The 11,461-nt window shown below is 47.1% G+C and overlaps 1 protein-coding gene across 2 annotated transcripts in view; it reads left to right on the top strand.

Moving 5' to 3' along the window:
• Positions 1 to 889: 889 nt before the first annotated feature.
• WDR37 (WD repeat domain 37) overlaps positions 890 to 11,461 on the top strand; it is a 79,033-nt gene continuing 68,461 nt past the window's right edge. Inside the window, exon 1 of one of the 2 annotated variants that reach the window (XM_058669540.1) lies at positions 890 to 1,021. The gene's annotated coding sequence lies outside the window, so the exon portion shown is untranslated. Of the gene's footprint in view, positions 1,026 to 11,461 lie in introns of both variants that reach the window. The other variant, XM_058669542.1, reaches the window with a different exon arrangement.

Genomic DNA, 11,461 nt, shown 5'->3' with positions numbered 1-11,461 from the left:
GGGGACTGTTTACGTAATGGTTCCAAGTCTATTATGTAGTCTTCCTAGCCTAGATTAAAGGCGGAAAAAAAAACAACGCAGTTCAAGTCCCACCTTTCGCCGAGAACAGCTGATTGTGTTTTCTCTTTTTAGCCAATGGTGATCAAACATTTCAGAAGCAAACGGGGTGCGTCATCTTCTGCAGGGACGCTGAAATATTAATAGTTCTATCTTCATCGGGTTGTCCGTGCAGCCCAAACCCAGCCTCCCACGGAGCTCTGCAAAACCAGCGGCTTGGACTGAAGAGATACCCTTGAGCTTGCATTTTAAGGGTCAGTTCTCAGGCCCCGGAGAACTGGAACAGGGGCAGATGGACTTAAAACCCGCTTGACCGTGGACCACCACCCTGGACCCCTGCAGCGGTGAGTCGATGCGATGTCATGAGGGGTCCCGAGTGCGCGTCCCCCCACCTGCCCACATGTTACAAATGCTCTGGGCTCCTAGGAAGGCTGTGCCTTCGCGGAACGACCCCCGAGGTGGACGAGGTGGACGCAGGGGGTCAAAACAGGACTCCGGCGGCGGCTGCGCCCCGGCTTCTCTCCCGACTCCTACAGGGACGCGCCCTCCCGGCACCGCCAGAGGGCGCCGGGCCCGCTTGCCTCCAGTGGCCAGCGGCGACCGAGCGCCAGCACCGCGGGGACAGCCGGCACTGCCCGGCGCTCCCCAGCCTCGCTGGCCAGCTGACCGGCCGGCCGCTGGACAGGAAGGCAGGAAGGCGCTGTCCGCCTCTCCGGCGGTTTCCGGCGATGGCGCGCGGACGTCGGGGCGGGGCTTCCGCCGGCTCGGGGCGGGACTTCCGATGGTAGCGGAAGCGCGGTGGCGCCCAGCTGGGGTCGCGGGGTCGCGTCAGCGCCGAGTGGCTCGGTGTCCTCGGTGTGGTGGTTTGGGGTGTGTGTTGGTTTTGGGGGGCGAGGCGGCGGGCACCAACCAGCTGAGGCGCACCCCGGCCGGGCTCCGGGTGCAGGAGAGCGCGGCTGCTGCGGTAGGTGGGTCCCGCCATCTTCCCGCTATCCGCGATGCCTGGGGGAGGAGACGGGGCGAGGTGGACGAGGTGGACGCTGGCATGGACAGGGAGCGGGGCATGGCGCGCTCGGGGACGCGGGCGGACCAGGGTCGGGGTCCCTGCTTCCCTGTCTCTGTTTCTGTGTCTTTCCGGGGACCGGGGGAGGAGGGACAGCGCTCCGGGAGGCTTTTCGGGGGGACCTGGGCCTTGTCGTGTCCACTCGTGGACGAGGCGTCGGCCGGGCCTGTCTGCCCGTGGAGTTTCCTTCGGTGAGTTGGCATCGCGGGGGGCCGGGGTGGGGGACCACGTTAGGGATCCCCTGGCGGCGACAGGGCTCTGGAATGCCCGTCCCTCCCGTCCACAAAGTGGTGTGGGCACGAGTCAGCCGGGAGAGTGAAAGATGTGATCCTTAAGACTCTTCGCCGAGGGCTTAGCCAGGTCCGTTAGACGCTGGGACCCTTTCTAGAGGTGCTAATTCAGAGAGTCATGGACGAAGGTCAGATGGGTCTGGCTTTGAGCTCAGCCTGTTTGGGGCCGTGTGGGTAATTGCGAGAATGAGCCGGTGCTTCCCCAACAGATGACGGAGTGTCGGAGAATTACTCCCAGAAACTCCTCCTCAAAGTTCTCTCCCGCCTCACTCTTCCTTGTGTTTGTTACTGTCACAAATTCCAGTGCTGCCTGATTCCCTCTAGGTTGTGATGTGCAGATTTGAAAACGGTATCCAGATAAGGAGTAAGTCAGTGGTACCTTCGAGTCCCGTGTCTTCTTGCTAACAATACTGCTCACAGGGAGCAGTGACTTGATGAGGGACCCTCCCACTGTGCGTTCCCTGTGCCCTACAGTGGCGTGTATGTTAGTCTCGTTTTCTTATTTGGCTACATGGCAGGCGTTCTGGTAAAGTGCTGGTCACAGGAGATTTTTATTAGGAATGCTTCCTTTTCTCTCAACCGTTTAGTAATTTTTCTTTTCCAGCATAGTATGTCCTCAGACTGTTGTTTTGTGCTTGCGTTGTAGAATCTTGTGTTTTTTGTTTTGTCTTGTTTTGTTTTCCTGAGGTGATTCCTGCCTTGTGTTTTCTAAAAAGGAGATTTGCCGTTTATTGAATTTCATCCTCGTTTGAACTCTTTCTTATGACTGTTGGGATCTTTAAGAAACCTTGCTTTTTGTTTATCCAGTTAGTGATGTCCCCAGTTTATGTCAATCCACAGAGTTGATGAACATGTGTTCTTGCTTTCATTTCACTGGCAGAGCACTGTGAGCGGGTTAATGTTGATAGAGTTTTGACATTGCCTCTGGAGACCTTTCTCGCCTTTGCTGCTGGATTGGAAGTCTGTGGTTGGTGTTTCAGATTGCCAGGAATCCACTTCACAATTGCGTCAGAATACAGTGTTGGTGAAATACTCGCCAAACTCTAGACAGTTCAGTCACATATTTTTTTAAAGGCTCATGGAGGTTATATCCTTAATTGTTCTGTGTACGATCTACCATGTTAGCAAGCATTTTTGCTTTATAAAAAAAGTAAAATCTCATTGTTTCTTTGCGGGGTTTATGTGTATTATTTCAAATGAAAGCACTCATAAATACAGCTTTTGAAAGCTACTTTGATGATCTTTAAAAAGCACTTTGATTACTTGCCTTTCTTGAATCACATACATGTGAAAGAATCCGGTAACTTGTCTTGTTTCGGTGTAGTTAATATTGAAAACACAGAGCAGAAACCTAAGTATTTGGTATTTATATAACAGCATTTGCAAAGGTGGAACTTGCTGGGACAAAGTATGTTTATGGATTTCGTTAGTTTCTTAAACATTCTTTGAGTGCATGCTGTCCAGGGCCCTGTGCTGCGCCAAGCATGTAGGAAGAAGCAGGGATTGTGGGGCAACAGTTCAGCTGTTGCTTGAGATGCCTGCCAGCCCTATTGGAATGCCTGGATTTGAGCCTGACTTCCCATCCAGCTGCCTGCTAATGTGTTCCATAGGGCAGCAGCAGGTTAGGGTCTGTGACTAGTGTGGGAATTCTAGACTCTTGGCTTCAACCTGGATCGGTTCAGAGGTTGGAAGCGTTTGTGGCAGATTCTCTAGTCACTGGTTTACTCCCCAAATTTTCACAACACCCAGGCCTGGGATAGGCCGAGACTCCATTTGGGGCCCGTTATGTGCTTGGTATGTGGCTAACTCACACTCCCAGGGTGTGAGTTAGCAGGGAGCTGCAATGGGAGTGGAGGTGGGACTCGAGCCCAGGCAGCCTGCAGATGGGCTCCGTTGAATCAACTGCTGTCTTAGCGTCCAGTCCCCATTTTTGAATTGAGGTAACAATTCTATGAGGATGCTTTGAATATTTGTAAAAAATATTTATTTTGCTGCAAAAAAATAAACATTCATGTAAAGCTTTGAAATAAGACTTTTTCTGTATATTCTTTGAAGATCCCAGCATACTTTTTTTAAAGATTTATTTATTTTTATTGGAAAGGCAGCTATATAGAGAGGAGAGACAGAGAGGAAGATCTTCCGTATGATGGTTCACTCCCCAAGCGGCTGTAATGGCTGGAGCCGAGCCAATCTGAAACCAGGAGACAGGAGTTTCTTCCGGGTCTCCCATTTGGGTGCAGGGTCCAAGGCTTTTTTTTTTTTTTTTCTTTATTGATGTATTTAAATATGCAGTATATTTAAATACAGACATATTAAACATAACTGTCATAACTACATGTATAATAAAGTTTGGACAATTGCAGAAATTGAAAAAGAATGAAGAAAAATTGATTGCAGCATTTTTCAGTCTTTTTTGTTATTCAGAAAAATCTTTTTCTTACAGTTTAATCACTATAATTTAGCCAATATTAATACTGGTATTACTTTTTTTTTTTTTTTTTTTTTTTATTTTGCATTCTGTGACAGTTTCATAGGCTCTGAGGTTCCCCCTCACCCCTCCCCATGCCCCTCCCCCACGGTGAAAGTCCAAGGCTTTGGGTTGTCCTCGACTGCTTTCCCAGGCCACGGGCAGGGAGCTGGATGGGAAGCGGGGCCGCTGGAATTAGACCTGGTGCCCATATGGGATCCTGGCGTGTACAAGGTGAGGACCTTAACCACTGCACCATCCTGCCGGGCTCAGCGTATTTTTTTAATGCCAAAATAAGCTTCCCTTTAATTTCATTTTCCATGGACTTTTCGACGTGCCTTCATATAATCAGTTTATTGGAGTGCTGTGTGAAGTCTGTGGAGGCTGTTACTTGGATCTGGAACTCAGCTTCCTAGGGTTGTTGTAAGGATTGGTGACTTTATTGAGCCATTTAAGCCTTGCTGTTCCCCTTGGCAGTGGCTGTACTAATCGTTCATCAGCCTGAGCTAAAACTGCCCAGTGACTGGCTTTGCTTCAGCATCCGTCAACATGTACACTGTGGCAACTCCTGTATGCAGCAAGATCCCTTGTACAAACACCTGCAACTTCCTTGCCTGTCTTTCCAAACCAAACTGCAAATCTCATCAAACATTTGAAGATGATGTATGCTAATACTGACATGAGGTGATATGAGTTCAGTAGTGCCTGTAGTCTTAAGATGCGGTTCTTGAGCCAAAGGCTTACTATAAAAGATATGGTATAAACGGAAATAGTAATAGTACTAATACAGACTGTTGGGGAAAAGTATGAAGGATATGAATGCAGAAACAAAAGTAAAATTAGAGAAAGTCCTGAGAAATAAATTGTGACAAAGAAGAGCAAAAAAAAAAAAAGTGACTAGAAGGAAAAAAAAAACACTGAACTAATTTTGAAAGAGTGTTGGTGGACCCAGCGGGTTGGCCTAGTGCCTAAAAGTCTTTACCTTGAACATGATGGGATCCCTGTAGGCGCTGGTTCTAGTCCCAGCAGCCCTGCTTCCCATCCAGCTCCCTGCTTGTGGCCTGGAAGAGTAGTCAAGGACGGCCCAAAGCCTTGGGACCCTCTACCCACGTGGGAAACCTAGAGGAGGTTCCTGGCTCCTGACTTGGTTCAGTGCAGCTCCAGCTGTTGTGGTCATTTGGGGAGCGAATCAATAGACAGAAAATCTTCCTCTCTGTCTCTCCTGTCTGTGTATCTGACTTTGCATTAAAAATAAATCTTAAAAAAAGTGTTGGTAATTGGACAATGACTAATAAAATTAGAAGAAGCAGAAGTTGAATTAGCTGGATAATCTTGTAGTGACATAAACCCATTTTTGAGCTGTGACTTTATAGAGGTTAGGAAGTTACTAAACGATAAAATTACTCATTTGAAAGATTTCCATTTGGTGCCAGATTTTGGGGAAATTGTTGGAAATGTGTATGTGTGGTCAGAAATTTCTCCTTGGGAAAAGATTGCCAATGTATTGACTGTTAATGGTAAAGTGATAGCAAGAGTAAGCAAAGCCAGAAATGGTATCATGAGATCTGGGCGCAGGATGTTGAAGGCTTAGGCAAGGCTTACTTGATGATTTTTAATGTTACCTGTCAAGGACACTTTTCTAGTGAAAATATGGGAACTGGAAAAAAGCCAGTGGTGTTATAACTTGAGATAAAGTAATTGATCCCAGACTTTTTTTTAAGTTTTTTTTTTTTTGTTAAAGATTTATTTATTTTATTTGAAAGGCAAATGTATAGAGAGGAGGAGAGACAGAGAGGAAGATCTTCCATCCGATGATTCACTCCCCAAGTGACTGCAATGGCTGGTGCTGCACCGATCCGAAGCCAGGAAACAGGAACCTCTTCCATGTCTCCCACACGGGTGCAGGGTCCCAAGGCTTTGGGCTGTCCTCAACTGCTTTCCCAGGCCACAAGCAGGGAGCTAGATGGGAAGTGGAGCTGCCGGGATTAGAACCGTCACCCATATGGGATCCCGGCATGTTCAAGGCGAGGACCTTAACCACTACGCTATCACGCTGGGCTCTCAAGTAGTTACCTGATGGGGATGAGGAGAGAGAGAGAAAGATTGATCCATCTTCCATCTGTGATCACTTCACAGTCAGAGTTGGGCCAGGCTGTAACTGGGTTTTCTGTGTGTGTGGCAGATACTCAGGAACTCAGACCATCCTCCATATGTTTCAGATGTGTCAGCATAGAGTTGGATGAGAATCCAGAGTAGCCAGGACTTGGATGTGGCTGTTGCATGCTGAGGCTTCGCACACTGACATCATGCCTGTTGGTGATCTGTTTGAGGTGGGAGGGAGGGTTGGTATTGCTGTTCCTCCACCCTCCCCTTTTTATGATGAAATCTTTTGAGGTACATTGTCCCATGAAGTTCTGTTTTTTTTTTTTTTTTAAGATTTATTCATTTTATTACAGCCAGATACACACAGAGGAGGAGAGACAGAGAGGAAGATCTTCCGTCCGATGATTCACTCCCCAAGTGAGCCGCAATGGCCAGTACACGCCAATCTGAAGCCGGGAACCTGGAACCTCTTCCGGGTCTCCCACGCGGGTGCAGTGTCCCAAAGCATTGGGCCGTTCTCGACTGCTTTCCCAGGCCACAAGCAGGGAGCTGGATGGGAAGTGGAGGTGCCGGGATTAGAACCGGCACCCATATGGGATCCCGGGGCTTTCAAGGCGAGGACTTTAGCTGCTAGGCCACGCCGCCGGGACCCCATGAAGTTCTTCTTGAGGTCTGTTTTTATGAATTTGATTTAAATGACCGCTTCCACAGGCTTTTTGGTATTTATTTTATAAACTGCAAGGTAACAGTATTTTTAGTGTTGTGTAACAACGTGTTCTTGCAGCTTTCAATAAAGCCTATTTGTAATGCAAGTTGAGAAGCAAAAGATGATCTTTGGCTTTATACGTAAGGAAGGGTGGGCAGTATTCATTTTTTCCGTTAAAAAATATGGACATTATATACTGACCAGATGTAAAACACAGAGGTGGAGAAAACAAGGTGTACAGTATTCTGGCACATGGAAAATGACTTAGTTGTTTTGATTTTCCTTTTACCTGATAATATCCCTGACGGGTCCTGGAGAAGCTAACAGCCCAGGAAACTAAGGGCTTGGGCAGAGCTCCAAGAAAAACCTGCTTCCTGTTCCTGATGGACCAGTATAGGGGCAACCCACAAGACAGAAAACTTGTAGGCAGTAAGTGATTACTACACCCAGATAAACGTAGCCAATATCAAAGGCCGATGGTGAATCCAGACTTCAGTCTTGACAGACACTTGAGCTGCCCCTCTCGGCAGGAGGGCAGGAGGGCATCAGAGAAGGCCGGTGGAGATGGATGGGTTTGCATATCTCTTGGTTGGTAACAAAATATACTCTTTTGCTTTCACCTGAGTTGTTATAAGAGGAGAACTAGCAGAAATTTGGAATATTATCACTCCCCAGTGCTTGTGAGTCTCTTTTTGTTTGGTGCTGGAAGGCTAAGGATGGAGCAGTAACAGAGTATCCTGATTCAGCTCAGGTGATGTGAGGGGGAGCCTAACTCACCTGCCTGGAATTAATACGGAGTACATCCTTAAATGGGGGTCCCCTGGGCGCTGAAGAGGGGAACTTGCACTTCTGTCTTGTGTGCCCAGGTGGCAGAACAGAGCCTGCCTTTGCTTGCGAAAGGAATGTGAGCAGAGGCCTGCTGTAACAGAACTTTGAGAAGATGAGTGATTACCGAAGACTCATAGTGTTGAAGTTTAAAGTCATAAGAAGAACCAGGGAAATCTCATTCTGAGTGAGAATATAAAACTGATGACACAAAGATGACGTAGATGACAGGATTATTTGACAAGGATTTTAAATAACTATCATAAAAAAACCTCACTAAACAATTACTGATGTTTGAGAGAAAATAACATTCGGTATATAAAGAAGAAACCTGGACATTCTAGTAGGTGCTAGGCAGCAGAAAGGAGAAGATAGAGGAATGGATTTGGAGCTGGAACAGTAGAAAGGATCCAGATTGAGCAAAGAGAGATCAAAGAACAGGCAAAAACAAACAACAGTCCTCCCAGAGCATCAGGACCTGTGAGGCTTCCTTAACAAAAGATCCAGTATTTGTGTCATCAGAGTTTCAGAAAGAGCATAATGACCGTTGGACTGAGAAAGTATTTGAAAAACTAATGGCTGAGTATTTCCTAAATTTAGCCATTGATCTACAGATTCAAGAAACAATGAAGATGAAACATGATGAATGTAAAGATGTTAAGACCACAGTGAAACTTCTGAAAACTAGAGACAAATAGCAGTAACAGAAATAGCACTTTACCTGTTGTATAAAACAATATAAGTGACAGTGAATTTCTCATCAAAAAACTGTAGAGGGGGCCCGGCAAGGTGGCCTAGCGACTAAAGTGCTTGCCTTGAATGCACCGGGATCCCATATGGACACCGGTTCTGATCCCATCCAGCTCCCTGCTTGTGGCCTGGGAAAGCAGTTGAGGACGACCCAAAGCCTTGGGACTCTGCACCGGTGTGGAAGTTCCTGGCTCTTGGCTTCGGATCAGCACAGCACCGGCCATTGTGGTCACTTGGGGAGTGAATCATCGGACGGAAGATCTTCCTCTTGGTCTCTCCTCCTCTGTGTATATCTGACTTTGCAATAAAGATAAATAAACCTTAAAACAGCTGTAGAGGCCAGAAGGAAGTGACACAGCGTTTTTCAGATGTTGAGGGAAAAGAACCATCAACTTGGAGAACTCTACATTCTGAGTGTTCTCGGCAGATAACGCTCTAAAACAACAGGTATAGGAAGTTGCTGAAACAAAATGATAAAAGCATGGGAGGAACAACAAACGAAACAGTAAAATACTGTTAAGTTTAGTGGGTATTCTTTTTCTAGATTGTGTTTCAAAGTTGAAGCATGATTGTCTGTTTCTGAGTGTAGAGGAAATACTGACAGTGATTGTTGGACCCGGTGCAGTAGTGTAGTACCTAAAGTCCTCCACTTGAATGCGCGCTGAGATCCCACATGGGTGCCAGTTCAAGTCCGGCTGCTCCACTTCCCATCCAGCTTCCTGCTTGTGGCCTGGAAAAGCAGTTGAGAACGGCCCAAAACCTTGGGACCCTGCACCCGTGTGGGAGACCCAGAGGAGGCTCCTGGCTCCTGGCTTTGGATTGGTGCAGTTCTGTTGCGGCCAACAGGGATTTTATATAGCCATCGTAAAAAGAGAGTCATTGGATGGAAGATCTTCCTTTTATGTCTCTCCTCCTCTCTGTGTATCTGACTTTCCAATAAAAATAAAATGAATCTTAAAAAAAAGTTACAAATGAGGAAGGACAGAAGGACATGAAGGGATGTTATGTTCTTCACTGTTTAAGACTGGATAAAATGTTAGTAATCAACAGGCTATGAGAATTCATGAATGTACAATGTAATACTTAGAATGGCCACTAAAAAAGTAGTCAGATCAAAATTATGAAGAATTTTGAATTAACTCAAAAGAATAATGAAAAAGAAAAAAAAAATTCCCCAGGTTAACAAGTGTTTTCTCTTTCATGGATGCACTTTTCTTAAACTGGTAGCTTTTTTTTTTTTAATTTATTTTTATTACAAAGTCAAATATACAGAGAAGAATATCTTCCGTCTGATGATTCACTCCCCAAGTGAGTGCAGTGGCTGGTGCTGCGCTGATCCAAAGCTAGGAGCCAGGAACTTCCTCCAGGTCTCTCACACTGGTGCAGGGTCCCAAGGCTTTGGGCCATCCTCAACTGCTTTCTCAGGCCACAAGCTGGGAGCTGGATGGCAAGTGGAGCTGCCGGGATTAGAACCGGCACCCATATGGGATCCCGGGGCTTTCAAGGCGAGGACTTTAGCCGCTAGGCCACGTTGCCGGGCCCAGCTTTTTTAAAGATTTATTTTTATTGAAAAGTCCGATGTACAGAGAGGAGGAAGGACCAAGAGGAAGATCTTCCTTCTGATGATTCACTCCCCAAGTGGCCGCAGCAGCTGGAGATGAGTTGATCCATGGCCAGTTGCCAGCAGACTCCCATGTAGGTCCAGGGTTCCAAGGCTTTGGGCTGTCCTCGACTGCTTTCCCAGTCCACAAGCAGGGAGCTGGATGGGAAGTGGAGCTGCCGGGATTAGAGCTAGTGCCCATATGGGATCTTAGCATGTACAAGGCGAGGGCTTTAGCTGCTAGGTTACCACGCTGGGCCCGAACGTTACATTTTAAATGAGTGATTTACTGTGTGTGAATTATATATTTCAATAACTTAAAAAAACCCCTCAATTATTGCTGTAGTAATAATAAAGGGGAACTCAGTATGTTTGGTGGGGATTTAGGGAGTAAGTAAAGGAAATCTCAGCACCTATGGAACTGTATCATGAAATGATAATAAAAAGGTAAAAAAAATAATAAAATGTTTGTCAGGTCATAGAAAAAAATCTAAATGAACATATACCCCATGTATGACTCAACAGTCATACTCCTGGATTCTTTACCTGTAAGAAATAAAAATTTTAAGCACAAGAAACATGATAGGCAACAGCCCAGAACAGGCCATGGAAAGTTACCCACTGGCATACAAATGGCATGGGTCGGGGGAAGACTAGGCTGAATCAGTTCTCATCATCCACTGGCAAATCCAAGCACCAGAGCAGTGTGGATCGAGCTGGGTTCGGTCGCAGTAAAAACTAGTGCACAATACAGAATGGCAAGGTGAGGTTTCCTGTACTGGATGTGACCGCAGCGCCCAACCAGCATGCTGGAGAACCAGGAAGGGAGGGGGCGGAGCCAGTAGCGGAATAAGGTGTGGTTCCCTTGTTGGACAGCTACTCCCACTGGAGAGCATGAGCTGAGATGGGGGCAGACCAGACTAAGCAGGGCTACGACACCTGTGCGCCTCCTGCGTACCAGATTAGGGAAAAGCCAGGCTGGGCTGATTGATCCTACTGGTGCAAACAAAATTAGGGTGGGTGAGGGTTGTTTGGGCTTAGCCACAGCATCAGCTGACAGAAGCTGGCACTGGGGTTTAATTCTGTCAAGTTAAACCACTGAACTACTGGAGAGTGCATAATCCGGGAGTGGGAGAGGCCTGGGAGGGAAATAATGGGCTCCTCCCTCTTGGGTTACCACTTCCACGGGAGGGCACGAAAACTAGGACGGGCTGGGCTAGACAGAGGCACTCAACATCCGTGAAGACTGGATAGTTGAGCTGGTTAGATGGAACTAAGCTTTAATACCCATTGACGTGTAAGAGAGCCGAATGGGATGTGGGACAGACTGGACTAGTCTGCTGCACATACTGGCAAACCAGGGTGGGGGTGGGCCTGGTGGGGGTTATTGTGGGTCACTCCGACTAGGCTGCAGCTCCCACTGGTTTATGTGAGAGCTGAGTATGTGCTGGGCAGAACCAGACTGGACTGCAATACCCATTGGTTCTAGTGGAAGTCCGGGCTGAAAACAGAACCAACCCAGCAACTGCAACCACCAGCTGATCGGGGTGATGGACTGTGTCGGGCCCTGTGCTTGCTAGAACACACAAGAATCTGGTCT

Source organism: Ochotona princeps, chromosome 10 (assembly GCF_030435755.1).
Source record: "Ochotona princeps isolate mOchPri1 chromosome 10, mOchPri1.hap1, whole genome shotgun sequence".
NCBI lineage: Eukaryota > Metazoa > Chordata > Mammalia > Lagomorpha > Ochotonidae > Ochotona > Ochotona princeps.
This window is presented reverse-complemented; position numbering and strand designations above follow the sequence as displayed.